Consider the following 20,483-nt stretch of genomic DNA (forward strand, 5'->3'; position numbering starts at 1 on the left):
TCTTCTGTTAGGGAGGAGAAATATGTTGATCTAGCAGCAATAAAAGCTTTTCTATACTTCAGGAAGCTCTCCTTCCAAGCTAATTTGAACACTACCAATTTTGTTTGATGCCATTTACGTTCCAATTTTCGAGTGGTCTGTTTTAATGTGCGAGTGTCATCATTATACCAGGGTGCTAATTTTTTGTCTCTGACCATTTTCCTTTTTAGAGGAGCTACATTATCTAAAGTATGGCGGAATGTTGACTAAGCATTCAGTTGCCTGATCAAGTTCTGCAGGGGCTGACAGTGACCCAATCAAAGTTGACAACTCTGGGAGATCATTTATAAACCTCTGTGCAGTAGTTGACGTGAAAGTACATTTAATACAGTAGCATGGTGAGGTGCATATATTATTACTCAGACATAGTTTGAATGAGATGAGACAATGATCTGAGATAACTTCAGACTGTGGAAGTATGACTATATTGTCTACGTTTAATCTGAATGTTAGTATTAGATCAAGGGTGTGACCACCATTATGGGGTCAGTCCTATGACATTTTGCTTAATCCCGACTGAATCTAAGATGGACACAAACACTGTTTTTAAAGGGTCTTCTGGGTTATCAAAGTGGATATTAAAATCTCTGACAACTAAAGCTTTGTCCAAGGAAATAACCAGATCTGAGGTAAAACCTGCAAATTCAGAAAGAAACTCAGAATACGGCCCCGGGGGCCTGTAAATAATAAGCGATGGAATTAACTGGGTAGACTTAGTTTTCGAGGCTACATACATTATATGAGTATGAAGAACTTCAAATGTATTAAATTTATAACCAGGTTTGTGTGTTACACCTAGATAATCATTATAAATAACCATAACGCCTCCTCCTCTGCCAGTTAGACGAGGCTGATGTATATAACTGTATCCAGAAGGACTCGCTTCATTTAATGCTATATGTACATTTGGCTTAATCCATGTTTCAGTTAAACAAAGTACATTAAACTCCTGATCAGTAATGAGTTCATTAACCATTAGCGCTTTAGATATAAGAGAGCTAATATTTAATAGCCCCACCTTTAGATCAAAGGTGCTGGCAGCAGCTGTACAGTCAGTATGATCTAATTTTATATTGATTAGGTTACTGGAACAAACTCTCTGAAAATTTCTACCTTTTTGTTGAGCTCGGGGAACAGACACAGTCTCGATGTAGTGGACCCTGAGTGACGACTCTGTGCAGCTAGCAGACAGTCAGTTTAGCCTGTTCGTCTGCTCCCTGGCCTAGGCTCTGGATTGTCAGAAATTAACTAGGCCTGTTCTGAGACTATGACCTATGCTGCAGGAAATGAGGGCAGCAGCTTCCCGAGTGGGGTGGATACCGTCCCGCCCTAACAGGCCAGCAGTGCCCTCAAAATTAGCCCAATTATCTATAAAGCCTACACTGTTTTCAGAGCACCACCTGGACAGCCAGCAGTTTAGCGATCATAACCTGCTGTAAGCTACATCGCTACGCCGCATTGGAATGGGCCCAGAGCATACTACAGCATCGGACATCGCCTTCGCTAATTTAAACACCTCTACAAAGTTACTCTTAGTAACCTCAGACTGATGAAGGTGTATATCATTAGCTCCTGCATGGACAACTATCTTTGAGAATCTGTGCTTGCCTAGGACCCTAAGATTACCTGCTATGTCTGGCACCCTGGCTCCCAGTATCCACCTGACTAAAGCTGCTGGTGCCCCTAAAGGCTGAGCTAATTTCACATGCCATATGATAGAGTCCCCTATAACCAGTGCTCTTTCAGGTTTCTCAGTGGGTGTATCACTAAGGAGAGCAAACCTGTTCAACATGTGATGCGGAGAGGAGTGGTGCTCCTGTGGGCGAGCCTCAGCGGTAGCTGTAAGGGCTCTAATACCAGAGTTGGGGGATTACTAACTCCACCTAGGGCATCCAGACTTTCCCCTGCAGAAAGTACACTCTTCTCATTCTCACTAGCCTTCTCTAAAGCCTGGATATGTGCTTCTAAAGCTTCAATCTTCTCTGTCAGAGAGCTAACTAATCTGCACTTTTCACAAATAAAGCTGTCACTAGCAATGGAGGAAGAATGACTAAACATGCTTCACTCAGCACACTGAACAAGCTGAAGGTGTGCCCTGATGAAAGGATTCACATACCTTAATTGAAGATCTGTTGATATTAAAGCAGATCCGATGTGGATGGCCTCTGCTTGTAGTCTTTACACAGGAGGAGAAAAAAAAGAAAACTTCCAGTCTTGGCATTCTTTCAAAAAAATGCAGAAAAAGGAAAGTAAAAGTGAAAGTACAATAAACAATGAAAAGGATACTAGAAAATTATTTGTAGAGAAAATAAAAAAGATTAGTGATTAATGCCAAAACTCATGGAAAAAAGACATCGCAAACAACTCAGAAACCAGGAAGTACATCGCACAGAATGCGCATGCTCCAACACATTCACAATGTTCTGTCAGTAAAGAACTTTCTGGACCCTGGAAACATAGTGCATGTCAGGTTCTGAGAATATAAAGGTCTGTCAATAAGGGACCTCCTGGGAAGATAGGACAATTGAAACAGGCTGGAGGGAATTACATAGGTCTGTTGGAGCCATTTTTGAACTCTAAGTTTATGAATTTATTGAAATTATTTATATTAATAAGATTCCAATGCAGGCGGCACGGTGGTGTAGTGGTTAGCGCTGTCACCTCACAACAAGAAGGTCCGGGTTCGAGCCCCGTGGCCGGCGAGGGCCTTTCTGTGTGGAGTTTGCATGTTCTCCCCGTGTCCACGTGGGTTTCCTCCGGGTGCTCCGGTTTCCCCCACAGTCCAAAGACATGCAGGTTAGGTTAACTGGTGACTCTAAATTGACCGTAGGTGTGAATGGTTGTCTGTGTCTATGTGTCAGCCCTGTGATGACCTGGCGACTTGTCCAGGGTGTACCCCGCCTTTCACCCGTAGTCAGCTGGGATAGGCTCCAGCTTGCCTGCGACCCTGTAGAACAGGATAAAGCGGCTAGAGATAATGAGATGAAATGAGAAGATTCCAATGCAATGCAATTTAAGTCAATGAAATACTAGATTCATGGTTTAAAGTTGTGACCAGTGAACACGTTGCCATGTTTAGTTTGGTGATGAATGTGATTACCATGTCATAGCCAATTGTCTGGCAGCTTAATTGAAAGATTGATGGATGTCTGGTTCACATGTGATATAGAGCTGGCTCCCCTGAAGCAAGGGGGGGGGGGTGGTGGTGAAGTGCAAACAATTTTCAACTGTGTGTCCGTGTCTTCAATAAAGAGCTTGTTTTGAGTTGTTTGGAAAATAAACCACTCTTTATTTTTTATACGCATGTTGTCCATAGTACTATCACTGCTCCAAGAAGCCACAATGGAAAAGCTGCATCTACAGATAAGTTGAAAATTGCACCTGACACTTCAGACAAGCCTGGATTGTGTGCTTGGATTTGGAAATAGGCCTACCTCCATCATCATCTGTTTGTATCATGAGTAACGAGAAAGACTTTGGAATATTGATGGGACAATATAATTGCATGATCGCCAAAATCTCAATCTAATGTTTATCATGGAGATCCCAACGTCTTGATTTAAATTGGATATTCTTTCTAGAAGACTGCTGGTGACAAACGAATACTTCAGTCATTAAATATAGCCTGTACTAAAGCAACAAAATAATTACAAGCCCACAAATGTACAAATGCATGCAACACTGAATGAATGAACAGGCAAATGCAAATGAATGAAATGAAGTGATTGGACAGCATTGTCAGTGTTTATGTTGCTGTGAAAAACTATGAAATAACAATATAAATCTGAATGAAACAAAATAACTGTGATTGTTGTGTCAGATTTCAATTCATTTCTCATGACCACTCACAAGGCACTCCAAACCAACGGGGGGGGGACCATGCACAAGATAGTGGTGGAACCCAAACCCTCAGCAAGTGTTTTACAGGGACCATATTTACCTGTGCACCCACTGGGAAAGCATGGTAGAAAATGTTTGGACAAAGCCCAGTTAGCCTTTCACCTGCTTCTGGAAATATGGAATGACCACAACTCCAGATCAACCTCAAAACACAACTGGTTATCAACCTATTCAATCTTATCCAATTTCATCATTTGATTATGTCCACTGAAACCAAAACCCTCTTCAAGAAAATAAAAAAAAACAAGGAATAAGGAGAATTGAGTTGTCCATTGCATCCTTCAATGGTTGATCAGGCAGTTGTTCAAGTTTGGGCAGAGTTGTGGTCACAAAAAGCACAGAACTTGACAGTTGATAACCAGCGTGGCAGTGATGACTAGGATCAAAGGCCTGAAGACAAGCTGTCGACGCAAATGAAGGAAGAATTGACTGGAAACTCTTCACCATGACGAAGGAAACTCTTGGGAAAACAGTCAAGCAACTGAAGCAAGAGAGGACCATAGCTAAAACTGCCTTCACCAAGCAAGCGAACTACCTGAGCAGAGCTGCAAATGGCATGATCAAGCATGAGCTACAAGAGGAGTTCAGCAAGCTCAGTTCCCTGGCAAGGCATGTCAGCAATGCAAATGAGGAATACAGGGCTGGCCTACTGGCAGACGATGAAGCTGGAACCAGTGAGGGTGAAGAAGTCAAGCTTGGCAAGCACCAGCAGGATGAGCTTGAAAAGACAATGGAAGAGTGTGACACGAAACTGGATAAAGTCCGGAAAGCAGTCCAATCCAACCTCTGGCAAAGGTACGGTGAAAAGGAGGCAATATCTGCAATCCAAGAAGCAGGGATAGCCTGTGAAAGAGCTCATGCAAGCCCCATCACTGCTATCAATAGAGACGGCTATGAACTGTAGCTGGAAGGAGTGAGAAGACTTGTCCATGATGCAATTGCAAGCCTGAAAGACTGGGAAAGATGGATCCCACCTGATCAGACAGCACACTTGGAGGGCAAAGTAAAGGACCTGAGAGCATTTGGCAATAACCTCAAAGCCAGAAGGGCAGAATTCCTCACCGCACAAAGAATCACAGAGGAGGATAGAAGAGAAAGAGAGCCTCAACTTATGGCAGTTCCACAACCAGTGGTGAGGATAAAGCCAATCAGCCTACCTAAATTCACTGGGTTCAAGAGGAATTTCCACAGATGGAGGAGAGACTGGGAAAGCCTGCAAAGGCAGGGAGAGCCGACTGGCTCAGTGGAGGTGAAGAAGTTCCAACTCCTTGATAGTGTGGATGAGAGGATATGCAGAGACCTGTGCTTGTCAACATACAACAGTGCAGAAGACATATTTAGAGTACTTCAAAACAGGTATGGAAACAAGCCAGCAATCGTCTTGGAAATAATTGAGGACCTGGAGAGGATGGCCCCTGTAAAGTCACACCAGCCAAGGAAGGTGATTGACCTAATTCAAGCTGCAGAAAAGGCCCTGAATTATGTCATCGAGCTTGAGAGCACTGGAGCCATCAAGAATCCCCTGGTGATCAGATCCATAGAGAGCAAACTGCCAGACAATATGAAGAGAGACTGGCTCACATTCATGGTCGAGCCAAGAAGTGGAGTTACACCAGACAACCACTTCGATAGCCTTCACACATTCTTAAAGACTCAGGAGGACATTCTAGAGAAACTAGACCAACTGGGTGTAAGCGAAAGATCTGAAAAAAAGCCTACTTACCAGGAGGAGAAGTATGCTTCCACAAAGTCCACAAGGAAAGGAGGATGTGTTGTCTTTGGAGATGAAAGGCATCGTGAGAAGATCTTCTTTTGCAAGAGGTTCAAAGAACTAAAGCCTAGCGAGAAGCTAAATGCTGTTGAAAAGCTGGGAGCATGCAGAAGATGCCTCATGTGTCATGCAGAGGATGAGGAATGTATAGACACTTACCTGTGCAGGAACAGGGACTGCAAGAAAGGGAGCTCCTCAGACCACCATTTCTTTTTTTGCCTGAAAGGAGGATTCAAAGGGAAATAATCTGAAAAAGTAGGAAAACCTAGCAACCGAAGGCAAGCACTCACAGAGGAACAAGAGAGATTAATATCTGGACTCATCCCAGACATGGCAGAAAAATTCAGGAGAGCTTTCACCAACATGGCTGCAAAATCACACTGCACTGAAAAGAACCTACCTGGAGTGATGGAGTCAAATACATGTGAGTTACCAGTTATTCTTATGCTTCTGAAAGTAAATGCCAATGCAGGACAGAAAATTGGAACTCTCATTGACTTGGCATCAGATACCAACTACATCACTCACAGAGCTGCCAGGAGACTGAAGCTAGAGAGTGAAAAGATCACGCTTGTTGTCCATGTAGTTGGAGGCATGGCCATGAAGGTAAAGACCAAAAGATACTTACTCAAGGTGAGAGTCAATACACCTAGAGGCACGGAGAGAGCTCATGAGCTTATCTGCTACGGCTTGAATGAAATTGCAAAAGTGCAGAGAGTAATCAAACCACATCAGCTCAAGAAGTTCTTCCCCGACACCAACCTGGAAGACCTTCACAGACCAGAGCATGTTGAGCTTCTCATCAGCCACCATGAATGAAGACTCGCTCCAAAAAGAGTAAAGGTAGTAGGAGACCTCATCCTTTGGGATGGCCCTTTAGGAAAACTGTTGGCGGAGCACATCCAGACCTCTGTGAAGTAGTGGACATGGCTCTGCATAATTCTGAGACTCACTTTGCACAATCAATGAGAACCACAGCAGTGAAGTATTGAGAAATTGCTGAGATGCAAGAATTCAAAGCTGAAACCAAAGGCACAGTTGCTGGCAGAGAGTTCTTAGACTGGTGGAAATGGGACAGCATTGGATCAGCCTGCAAACCCATGTGTGGATGATGCCAGTGTGGTAACTGTCAGCCGGGAGGCAAAGACATGACTCTGAGTGAGGAAAGAGAGCTGGAGATTATCAGGCAAGGTCTCACCTATGTGAAAGCGGATGCTCACAGTCAGAAGCCTCACTGGGACACAAAATATCCCTGGGTTGAAGATCCAAGTTCCCTGCCCAACAACAGAAATGCAGTGGAGGCCACCTTTCTGAGGACAGAGAGACAGCTCAAGAAAGAACTAGAGTGGCATGTGGCATACACAACTCAAGTCCATGAGATGGTAGAGAGGAAAGCAGCAAAGAAACTCACTAAGGAGACCATTGCCAACTGGAAAGGCCCAGTATGGTACGTCAGCCACTTGGTGGTGCCAAACCCACACTCCATTACAACACCTGTGCGACTGGTATGGAACAGCAGCCAGAAGTTTAAAGGGCTTAGCATGAATGACCGCCTTCTGAATGGGCCTGATGTCCTCAATCCCATCCGAGCAGTGCTACTAAGGTTCAGAAGAGGAGTCCATGCTGCCCTAGCTGATATCAAGAAAATGTATAATTCTGTGTGGCTTGAAGACCTGGAGAGACAGTGAAGATGGAGAAATTGAGGAATATGCCATCACCAGAGTCAACATTGGCAATAGACCAGCAGGGTGCATTGCACAACTGGCCATGAGAGAGACAGCAAAACTGCCCATGTTCACTCACCTGGAGAAGGAGCGTAGGATCCTTGAAGAAGATTCTTATGTAGATGACATCCTGACATCCCACAATGACCTGGAGAAGCTAGATGGAACCGCCAAAACAGTTGAAGAAATCCTAAAGGCAGGTGGATTCTTCCTCAAGCCGTGGGTCCAGTCAGGCCAAAGTGGGAGGCAGAAGGATGCAGCACAAGATCCAGCATCTTCAGATCAAGTCTTCATTCTTCCCAACTAAATGAGAGAAGGAGACAACAAAGCCCTTGGAGTTGGTTACCTGGTTGAATTGGACAAATTGTACCTCATGACCTCAATCAACTTCTCAAAGAGAAAAAAGATGAGAGTTAGCCAAAATCTCCTTGGAGAAGAGGTGAGAGAAAAAACTCCAAACCCACTGACTAGGAGACAACTGCTTAGCCAAGTAGCTAGCTTGTATGACCCAATAGGTCTCGCAACACCTGCCAAACAAAAGGGAGCCATTCTAGTCAGAAAAGCTTTTCAAGAAGCTGGAGGCAAAACTCTGACATGAGACACATGGGATAAACCTCTGTCTGAAAGACTGAGAGAAGAAGCTATCCACCTGTTTGAGGAATATACGCGGCTCAACCAAATAATCTTCCACAGAAGCCTCACACCAGTCAAAAGGATTGGAGGACCCTGGGGGATAACATTCTCTGATGGAAGTGACTAGAGCTATGGAGCTGTTGCATACTTCAGATGGAAGACTGAACAAGGGATCCTGGTCTGGCTGGTTGAGTCCAAAGCAAAGCTCACACCACTTGACCAGAAGGGAGAACCAGTGAAGGCTGAGGTCTGTGGTGCTGTCTATGCTGCAAGACTCAGAAGATACATTGAGAAGCACAGTCAAATGCAAGTTGAACGTTGGCTCCATTTGTTGGACAGTCAAACCGTGCTGGGAGCAATCCAAAGAGAGAGCTATGGGTTCCGGACCTTTTTCGCTAACAGAGTTGGAGAGATCCAGAAGACCACATCTATTGAAGACTGGAAATGGATTCCAGGTGAGCAAAACATTGCTGATCTCATAACAAGAGGAGCAACCCCAGAAGACCTCAAAGAGGGCTCTGTGTAGCAAAATGGACCAGAGTTTCTGAAACGACCTGTGGAAGAATGGCCAACAAAGTCAGCCAAAGACATTGCTGCACAGGCCAAAGAAGGTATAAACAAGCTCCAAAGGAAATGTTTCACAGCAGCACTGACCCGAGCACAGGTGAAAATGTTTCCAACCTCTGCTCCAGTCAAGACTGACCAAAGCAAGAACTTGCAAAGTGGCCCTAGTGGAGAAGAACACCAAATCCAAGTCCGGAGACCACCTGCTGGTTCTGCAGTGAGGAAAATCCTTGACATCAGCAGATTCAGTAGTTTAACCAAGCTGACCAGAGTCATTGCCTGGGTGTGGAGAGCTGCCACAAAGTGGAGAAAAGTGCTGGCCAGAGCCTCAACCACAAGTAAGCCAAAGGGGGAGAGAATTCCTTCAGCCCAAAAGATCAGGTCCAGAGCCAAAGAAGCTGCACTTACTGTCAGGGAGTGTGAAGACACGCTCAGGGACCTCTTCCTTGCAGCTCAGGAGGAGGTAACCTTTCCAGACACCACATTCAACAGACTTGCTGTGGTAAGGGATGAAAACACCGAACTTTTGCTCTGTGGAGGAAGGTTCCAAATCTTTAATGAAGAAAAAACTGCAGTACTGATCTTACCTTGCACATCATGGATATCTACTCTTCTAGCTCAAGAAGGCCACAACACAAATCATGAAGAAATTGCAGGTACACTCCTCTGGATGAGAAGGAAAGCCTGGGTGGTAAGGGGCTGGAGACTAGCTCAAAAGATTGTTGATAACTGTGTGACATGCAGAAATGCAAAGGCCAGAAGATGCCAGCAGATCATGAGTGAACTTCCACCTGAAAGAATAACACCAGCCAATCCATTCGAGTACACAACAGTGGACTTATTTGGACCTTATGAAGTAAAGGATGAGGTGAGAAAGAAGGTGAAGCTCAAAGTGTGGGGAATTGTCTTCTGCTGCATGGCATCCAGAGCTGTGCACACAGACCTTGTCAGTGACCAGTCAACTGAAGGCTTCTTGTTAGCCTACCAACGGTTTACAGCACTGAGAGGGCATCCAGGAAACTGTGGTCGGATCCTGGAAAGAACTTTGTTGGAGCCAGACCTGCCTTCAAAGATCTCTACATGTTTTTGGACCAACTGGAAAAGTCAAAGCTTGAAAATGAAGCCCCCAAACACAGCACAGAATGGAGCTGGAAAATCCATCCAGCAGACTCGCCTCACAGGAATAGAGCCGCTGAAGCTGCTGTCCGCACTGTGAAGTGGGCTTTGCACAATCTGAGAGGTAATGGAGTCTTCACATGGGGTGAGTTTCAAACCTTCCTTTATATGGCTTCCAACCTCGCCAATGAAAGACCTATTGATGCCAGGACTCAGAGCCGGGAGGACTGTGTAGAATACATCAGCCCAAATTCACTTCTGCTTGGAAGAACTGGGTCCAGCAGAGATCCATGAACCTTTGACTTTGAAGGCTACTCTTACAAGAGATTAAGAGCAATCCAAACAGAAGTTGACCGGTTCTGGAGGAAATGGAGCCAGTTAGCAGGACCAAACCTGTTCATCAGGTCCAAGTGGCACACAGCCCAAAGGAATGTGGCCATTGGAGATGTCGTCTGGCTGGCTGACCAAAACACCCTGAGAGGTCAGTTCAGGCTTGCCAGAGTTGTTGATGTCAACACTGACAAGAAAGGAATTGTAAGGGATGTGCATGTCAGAACCTTCCCCAGTTACCCAGTCTCTACTGTGAAACTCACTCAAAAGGTGAAGACACCATAAACCAAAATACCTGCAACAGTTCTTCATAGGGATGTCAGACGGATAGTTGTCCTGCTTCCAGTTGAAGAGCAGCAACAAAATTGAAAATGGAACAAGTGAATCCAGTACATTATGCAACTGGTGTGACCTCCTTGGGTTGAAGATCCAGGAGGTCAAGTGGGAGGTGTTGTGTCAGATTTCAATTCATTTCTCATGAGCACTCACAAGGGACTCCAAACCAACAGGGGGGGACCATGCACAAGATAGTGGGGGAACCCAAACCCTCAGCAAGTGTTTTAGAGGGACCATATTTACCTGCACACCCACTGGGAAAGCATGGTAGGAAATGTTTGGACAAAGCCCAGTTAGCCTTTCACCTGCTCCTGGAAATATGGAATGACCACAACTCCAGATCAACCTCAAAACGCAACTGGTTATCAACCTATTCAATCTTATCCAATTTCATCATTTGATTATGTCCACTGAAACCAAAACCCTCTTCAAGAAAATAAAAAAACAAGGAATAAGAAGACTTGAGTTGTCCATTGCATCCTTCAATGGTTAATCAGGCAGTTTTTCAAGTTTGGGCAGAGTTGTGGTCACAAAAAGCACAGAAATTAACAGTGATCATGTCCGAGCAAAAAACAAACCCCAAACAAACAACACAAACTGAAGAGGAGGTCGTAGGTGAAGAAACAAATGATACAAATAATGAGCTGGCGCCGTTCAATCAAAGCCTCTGAGTGCTCAGCGCAATGCGACATGGCAAACTTGGGTATTGCACTCACAAAATGAATGAAATAAAATAAAAGATCATGTATGGAATAAAGGAAGAGAACTTGTGTGATGATATAAAAGCACATATGGAAGAGTTTCATGCAATATTGGATGAATTTAAATCCCTTCCTGAATCTGTGCAAATGCTTTTACCAGATGATGTGAAAGAAAATGAAAATGCTGACTGGTATGAACCTAAGATGCCAGTATATTCTGATTTTATTTCTCTAGTTGACATTTGGTTGGAACGTCAGAGTGAGTTACCCCTAATCGATCCACAATCACTTGTTGATGTCACTGACAGTGTATCAAGAGTATCAAGGGTGTCTAAATCTGGTTCAAAGGCATCATCTGCTGAGACAGTGCACATTAAAATTGCTGTGGACAAAGCTGGTTTACTGGCACAAGCCAAATCCTTAAGAGAGAAACATGAAGTGGAAATGGATAAAGTGAAATGAGACGGTTCTGCTATGATATGTGCGAGTATTCAACAGGTGGCGCGTGTCACGGGGTTGTTCAACAATGTCAACAACGGTGGACGCCGCCCAGCCCAAACCAACAGAAGTAAAGTGTTTATTCAGGGTTTATTGTGGTTTGTTTTAAGTTTAATAACATCTCGTAAATTTTAAAGATACAGAGCCATCAAGTAAACGTTTTTTGTGATGAAAATAGTCTACATTTTTTTCGTCTACATTGTTTTTTGTGATGAAAATAGTCTACAGTTTTACATTTACATGTAGCATGTGTGTAGGTTGACCATGTTGACAGGGGGTCACAAATTTTGTGAAATACATGTATTTTACCCCAGTGCACATTTATACAGGTCACATGTATAATTTCTTCACAAGAATGAAAACATGGGATGTATGTTAATATAGTCACAATATTTGTGATATGTGAATGACCTTGAAATTGTGATGTAATTTTTTTTAGAGAAGGTATGTTGACCAGTATGTGTTTATAATGATATGATGCAAGATAAACTTACTTAAGTATTCATGGTATTTAAGTGAATGAAACTATAAACTACAGCAAACAAACTACAGCATTCTGTTTGATGGTAAAGGTTATTTATATGCTGAGGTTGCTAATGATATTTAATTTTACCGTTAGGTTAACAGGGTGACGCATTTATAGTGTTTTTTATTTACAAATGTAAAAGCCAATGTTCATGTTATTGCTTAAACATGTTAAATGTGTTTGAATTTTCATACATCTTATTTAATAAAAAGATGCATGTTTATTCATCGTTTCTGTGTGTAATTGTTTACATACATGTATATACATTTTATAATCAAAAGGAAAATGGATTTTGATTGACAATGTGGAACGGTCAGCTTAACAAACTTTGACTCTCCAACAAAATTTGATCATCAATAATAACAACTGCTAAATTCCTTCAAAACTACATGTACATGCCATAGAGTGACAAAATTATTTGGTAAACTTGTTTGACTGTGAATAGTCCGAACATTATAAAGAAAACCTTGCTCAACATTTAAACATGACAAGAAAAATATCTGCTTGGTGGCAACTGGGGCCAAAAACAAAATACTATAAACCCATCTATATTCATGGCCATTTACTTTTTTTCAAATCATTCAGGCCGAGCCTCAGATAACTATAACGCCCACAAAAACCATATTATTGTTATATTAATGAGTTCAACAGCCAATTTAGCCGTGTGTTAATTTCTGTTACCAGAATTCTTATCCCCAAATACAGTGGGGCAAAAAAGTATTTAGTCAGTCACCAATTGTGCAAGTTCTCCCACTTAAAAAGATGAGAGAGGCCTGTAATTTTCATCATAGGTATACCTCAACTATGAGAGACAAAATGAGAAAAAAAATCCAGAAAATCACATTGTCTGATTTTTAAAGAATTTATTTGCAAATTATGGTGGAAAATAAGTATTTGGTCAATAACAAAAGTTCATCTCAATACTTTGTTATATACCCTTTGTTGGCAATGACAGAGGTCAAACGTTTTCTGTAAGTCTTCACAAGGTTTTCACACACTGTTGCTGGTATTTTGGCCCATTCCTCCATGCAGATCTCCTCTAGAGCAGTGATGTTTTGGGGCTGTCACTGGGCAACACGGATTTTCAACTCCCTCCAAAGATTTTCTATGGGGTTGAGATCTGGAGACTGGCTAGGCCACTCCAGGACCTTGAAATGCTTCTTACGAAGCCACGCCTTCGTTGCCCGGGTGGTGTGTTTGGGATCATTGTCATGCTGAAAGACCCAGCCACATTTCATCTTCAATGCCCTTGCTGATGGAAGGAGGTTTTCACTCAAAATCTCACGATACATGGCCCCATTCATTCTTTCCTTTACACGGATCAGTTGTCCTGGTCCCTTTGCAGAAAAACAGCCCCAAAGCATGATGTTTCCACCCCCATGCTTCACAGTAGGTATGGTGTTCTTTGGATGCAACTCAGCATTCTTTCTCCTCCAAACACAACAAGTGGAGTTTTTACCAAAAAGTTCTATTTTGGTTTCATCTGACCATATGACATTCTCCCAATCCTCTTCTGGATCATCCAAATGCTCTCTTGCAAATTTCAGATGGGCCTGGACATGTACTGGCTTAAGCAGGGGGACACGTCTGGCACTGCAGAATTTGAGTCCCTGGCGGCATAGTGTGTTACTGATGGTAGCCTTTGTTACTTTGGTCCCAGCTCGCTGCAGGTCATTCACTAGGTCCCCCCGTGTGGTTCTGGGATTTTTGCTTGCCGTTCTTGTGATCATTTTGACCCCACGGGGTGAGATCGTGCGTGGAGCCCCAGATCGAGGGAGATTATCAGTGGTCTTGTATGTCTTCCATTTTCTAATAATTGCTCCCACAGTTGATTTCTTCACACCAAGCTGCTTACCTATTGCAGATTCAGTCTTCCCAGCCTGGTGCAGGTCTACAATTTTGTTTCTGGTGTCCTTTGACAGCTCTTTGGTCTTGGCCATAGTGGAGTTTGGAGTGTGACTGTTTGAGGTTGTGGACAGGTGTCTTTTATACTGATAACGAGTTCAAACAGGTGCCATTAATACAGGTAACGAGTGGAGGACAGAGGAGCCTCTTAAAGAAGTAGTTACAGGTCTGTGAGAGCCAGAAATCTTGCTTGTTTGTAGGTGACCAAATACTTATTTTACCAAGGAATTTACCAATTAATTCATTAAAAATCCTACAATGTGATTTCCTGGATTCTTTCCCCCCATTTTGTCTCTCATAGTTGAAGTGTACCTATGATGAAAATTACAGGCCTCTCTCATCTTTTTAAGTGAGAGAACGTGCACAGTTGGTGGCTGACTAAATACTTTTTTGCCCCACTGTATATGAACTATACACCAATATAGAATCAGCACTCATCAAAATTTAAATGTATGCATTCTTTTGCTCTATATGTATTCTTTTGAGGAAATATTTGTTTGATTATTCAAGTATGTGATTAATATAAAAAAAATCAAACATCATTATGATTTCACAATAACTGGCCCATCAATAAGCATGATAAGCACAAATATATCTTACAGGCCACGTGAAGTAGACGCGGTTACCCAGACCACAAGCCCTAACTTAAGCACAATAATGGATGTGGCATGGGTGATAATTTGCGTATTTGTACATTTGACAACATTTTATAAGCGTCTATTCCAGTTAAACATCAATAAAATGTATTAATTCTATCTTATTTCAGTGAAATAAGTATCTGACCTGTAGGTACATTCCACTAAGAAACTACATTTCCCATCAGCCCACTTCCGCGTTGACCTGCGTCACGCCGGGGCGGGATCATCTATGTCATCCTCCAGGAAGGCATAAACCGCCTGGAATTCCTCAGCCCTTTGTTTCTCGCGTCCGGTTTCCAAGGAGTCTAGACACATAAAGAGATGCTCTCAAACCCGAAAACACTTCTTTCTTGCAAGATTCACCATCCAGCGCATCCTGTGCCTAACCACTGGCCAAGGTAAAAGTCCAGAATAGCGCGATCTTTAAACTCAACCTGAGTTACAACCGGTTTACTCGTATTAGAAGTGACGTCACGACTGCAGCCCAGGCAGTTAAAAGTTAAGAAGCGATTGAATCCTTTTTAACTCAAAAGCGCTGTGCATCTTATTCTGATCAGAGACTTTTCTTCACGAACGCTGAGGTTCGGACCAAGAATCCTCTGCTTTCCACGGGAACCACCCAAGTGCTCCGCTGGACCCGAAAGTTCTCTACGCCTCCATCACGAGTGGCTCACGTGCTCCCACGGCGAGGCCCGAGACTACACCGGCGAACATCTTCATCTCTTGCTAAAGGCAGGATTAAGTAAGATTTTGGCATTTGGGCATAATTAAGACAGTCTTAGGAATTTGCTTTGATTTGAAATAGTGTGAATTTAAACCCAGGTTTATTCATTACACTATTAGACATGCAGCATGTCAAATTGAATTGTTCTGTTTGTTTAATCTCATTTGTTTTAATAGGCTGTGCATGTCTCTCTCTTTCTCTTATTATTCTTACTAACATTTTAATTTCATTATTATACATCTTGATCTCATCAAGATTTCAGTGGATTCAGTATGGTTATGAGCTAGTGGGTTAGCTACAGCTTCCCTTTGTCTGCTTAGCAACACAAAGCTAATCAAGGCCTACCATGTGCTCAGTAGGCCTCACCAGGCCTAACCAACACACTTTAGCTAGGCCATAGAGCCTTTCACAAACACACACTAGTAACACAAGGCTAATCTAGGCCTCCACCACGTGTAGTTAGCTACACGAGGCTAAACACATGGTCAAGTCCTTCACACACACAAGCACACATTAGCAACAGAGCTAATCCTTTGTTCTATTTAGATAACATTCCTTTGTTTTAGCTAGCAACAAGCTAGGCCATACACACACACACACACACCACACAAACACACACACACATATACATATATATATATATATATATATATATATATATATATATATATATACACCTCACTGCTTGTATATATTGATTATTATTTTTATCTTTGTATAATAAATTCATTTATTATCAAAGCTGTGTGTATTCATCTTGTTGGTGTGAACAATATCTGAAGTCCCCAATCTCTCAAAGAATTAAAAAAAAAGGTGCATATAAGTTATGTAATATGGTAAGTGATTGTAATAATTTGGAAATATACCATAATTTAACTGTTTAGTAACTTATTATTAAGCACCAGGATTAATGGTATGATTCACTAAATGATTCATTGAACAATTCACTATACGATTAACTAAATGATTCTATGGTATGATTCAATTCAAATGAGTCAAAGTAAATGATTCTATGGTATGATTCAATTCAAATGAGTCAAAGTAAACGATTCAATGGGATTGATTCATTTTAGTTATTGACCTTCAAATTTAATGAGACTGATTTAATGAGATTGATCACTTAATTTCAATAATTAACTGATTGCACCCACAGATCTGATAATGGCAATCATTTGTTTTGGCTGGGAATGACCCGGAAGTGGAGGACTGATCACAGCGCCACCTGCTGAATACAGCTAAAATGTTGGGATAGCGGAATCAAGCCATTGCAAGCAAGAATGGAAGCTATACAATTAAGAGAAGATCTTGCTGTCACAAATGCCAAACTGCAGGCCTTGGAGGAAATTAAACCAATGGAATCAACTTCAAGGAAAGCTTTCATGAGATCAGAGGATGACATGAACAACTACCTGGAGCAATATTTGCAAAGAGGATCATATAGACTGGATGAGCCAATTGAGGCAAAATCAGTGGAAAGCAGCAGAGTTACAGGCATGTCTCAAATGGATTTTGTGGAACTGGGAGCTATCCCTAAAATGCCACTACAGAATGCTATGTATGCACATCAGAGATCAGCTGCGCCGCCACAAACAACTGCTGCACCAGTGAGGCCAAATGTACCAAGCCAGGGCCCGTCCAGGCCCATTTCAACTGGACAGAGATGAACACAACTGACCCCAGGTAAGGAACCATTAGAACCCCCAGATCTGACAAATCTGCTGGTATCTATTGTATCACAGTCACCTCTTCCGAGGAAAGAAGTTCCTGTATTCAATGGTGACCCCCCCCCCCCAGAATTTCAGTTGTTCATGCAAGCCTTTAAGGCAAGGCAAGAAGAAGAAGAAGAAGAAGAAGAAGAAACCTTTATTTGTCACTTTACAGTGAAATTCATCCTCTGCATTTAACCCATCTGAAGCAGTGAACACATGCACACACAGAGCAGTGGGCAGCCACACCAGAGCGCCCGGGGAGCAGTCAGGGGTTCAGTACCTTGCTCAAGGGCACCTCAGCCCAAGGCTGCCCCACGTTAACCTAACTGCATGCCTTTGGATTTGGATTGTGGGGGAAACCGGAGCACCCGGCAAGTTTATTTATATAGCGCATTTCATACACAGTGGCAGTTCAATGTGCTTTACAGAGGTTAAGGCAAAACAGTAAACAATAGAAAATAAAATTACATAAAATAAAGGGGGAAGAAGAGAGAAAAAAGATAAGAATTAAACAATAGTAGAAATAAAATAATAAAATGAAGTAAAAGTTCAGTAAAAAACAGCAGAATAAAATAGAATAAAAGTTAAGTAAAGTTTAAAACATGCAAAGACTAAAAGTTAAGTAAAGTTTAAAACATGTAAAGATGATGATATTTATCAGTTAGCAGAAAGCATCTGAAAACAGCTTGGTCTTTAGTCTAGATTTGAAGCTGCCAACAGCAGGAACATTTTTAATGTCCTCTGGGAGTTGGTTCCATAGCTGTATTGCATAGTAGCTAAAAGCTGCTTCACCACACTTTGTTTTAACAACTGGTTTTACCAGTAAATTTTGCTGCTGTGATCTGGTAGCTCTGATTGGGTTAGGCCGCTGCAACATATCAGAGAGGTAATTGGGCCCTGTACCATTTAGAGGTTTGTACACCAGCAGCCAATGCTTTAAAGTCAATTATGTAGCTTACTGGAAGCCAGTGACGGGACCTTAGAATTGGAGTAATGTGCTCTGTTCTTTTTGTTCGTGTGAGAACCCTAGCCGCTGCATTTTGAATCACCTGAAGTCATTTGATGGTCTTTTTTGGCAGGCCTGTGAAAAGGCCATTGCAGTAGTCAACCCTACTAGAGATGAAGGCATGTATAAGTTTTTCCAGATCATTTTTTGACATAAGTCCTCTTAGTTTGGAAATGTTTTTTAGGTGATAAAATGCCGATTTAGTGATTACTTTCATGTGACTGTCAAAGTTTAGCTCGCTGTCAATGAAAACCCCAAGATTTTTAACCATATCTTTTGTTTTAATCCCCTTTGTGTCAAGAATAGTGGTAATCCTGAGTCTTTCATCTTTTTTCCCAAATAGAGAAATAGTCAGCCAAGATCAAATGGACCTTATAGGTTCCAAAATAACAAAAAACCCAAGGTTACCCAAAATGGTCAAAACTGTGATATTATGGGCTTGAACATATTGGGGTCCCATACCTAAAATTTCATGTAGCATTCTCTTTCCATTTTGAAAATATACCTCATTTCAGTATCGCCCGTCTTTGTGAAGAGTAGTTGCCGAATGCGTTTTTGGGTGACATGCATTCAGGGGTCAAAGGAGGAGCAACGTCCATTGAAGGTGCAGATTCTTGTTGAGTGTATTTTATCTTCATTCTCCACTTCCGCACACGCACTGCCGTTTTCTTCCTCTTGTTCTTTAGCCTTTCGTTCCCTGTCTTTCTTCCTCCTCTTTGCTAGTTTTGCCCCTTCTTGTCGCCTATCAGACTCTGGCAGTAGTGGCTGTTTCTGCTGTTTTTTCCTTGCTCTGTACTGCCTCATTTCCAGCTTCTTCTTTTATCTTGCTTCTTCTAACAGCTGAGGATCTCTTAATGCAAGCTCTCTTGCCTTCTTCCGCTCTTCTTTTTTCGCACACGCTCTTGCTCTCTCATTTTTTCTTGCTTCGATGCATCATGCTTTAGCTTTTCCCGGTACTTCTTTACTCGGTGATATGACTCAGAGAAATTCGGTTCATCCATCTCACTGAAATCATGTATATTTTTCAATTAACAGTGGGCTACGAAACAAGCTGTTTGTTACGTTCCACACAAAAAGCATTCAGAAATAACTTTCTCCAAAACCATTTAAACGTAGTGTAATTTTCAGTGTTCAAGGTCAAGCATTTATTTTGTTTTTATCAAATAAAAGTTTGTTTTTATCAGTGATTTTTTTCTGCATGATCTCTGTTATTTATTTGCTGATTTTTACCTATTTTTTTATTTTTAGCTGTCAAAAATTTACCATTTAATAAACTTTAGTGCAGGATCTGTTTACTTACCATGGCAACAGCAGTCACTGACCATCACTTCCACAACATGATGTCGGTTTCGCAACAAAATGGTTTTGAACAATTACTTTTTGTAATACTAGTAATTGTAATACCTCTCTAGAGAGGTCACTTATGTGAGCAGCCACCTCTTATGAAAGGCCACATTTGGCTGTCTCACGGATGCATTTGGACCTCTAGTGAACAACCACCTCATTTATAAGGCCACTTTTGGCCGGCAATAGGGGAGGCCACTCAAACGAGGTTCAACTGTACATGAATAGCCGTCTCAAAAACAAAAGTGTTAAAAAGCACATTATGTAAAAAAATATGTTATTAACAAGCCAGGGCTGTATCTTGAATGGTCAAAATATGTCTTGGTAACATCTTGATTATAATAATTTAGTGTTCAAATAGTTGGCCTGTGGGGTCTTAATTCAATCAATTACAACTTTGAGAGAAGAATATGATTAATTTGCGTCATTCTCACATGAAGTTTTCATTTAAATTTGTCAGGAAGTCTCAATTAACTGGCTTTACCAAAATATCAATTTGGCATTACGGAAACTACACCCGTTACGGACACTACATATTGCAAATATATCTATTAATATAACAACTAAAGACGTATGAATATGTAACTAGAGCCCTACATGAGGCCAACAGGACCAATGCATGTCATAATCACCAAAAATGGTAAAAAATTCTGCAGCATTCTGTTACAGCAAGACCGTTACGGACACTACAGAAAACAACGGAAATGACATGCAAAATCTTTGGCATGTGAATTTTGCAAACATATGCCCCCAGCAACAAGGTTTTTGTATCAAATCATATCACATACTACATAAAATGTCTGTATTTAATTTAAAGTGTTTATTAAAATGCATTAAATAAGATTTCTCAGGCCATTTTCAACTTTGCAGTGACAAAGAAAACAAATTACGTTCAGCACCCCCCATTGACAAAACTATTGTGAAAGATTTCATTTTTATCGGAATTCCGTGATTTCAGCTGTCAATTTGTTCCTCAAAAATCTGCTGATTTACTAAAACAGTTAGTGTTTGACAAATTA

This window comes from Neoarius graeffei, chromosome 6 (genome assembly GCF_027579695.1).
Source record: "Neoarius graeffei isolate fNeoGra1 chromosome 6, fNeoGra1.pri, whole genome shotgun sequence".
Lineage (NCBI taxonomy): Eukaryota > Metazoa > Chordata > Actinopteri > Siluriformes > Ariidae > Neoarius > Neoarius graeffei.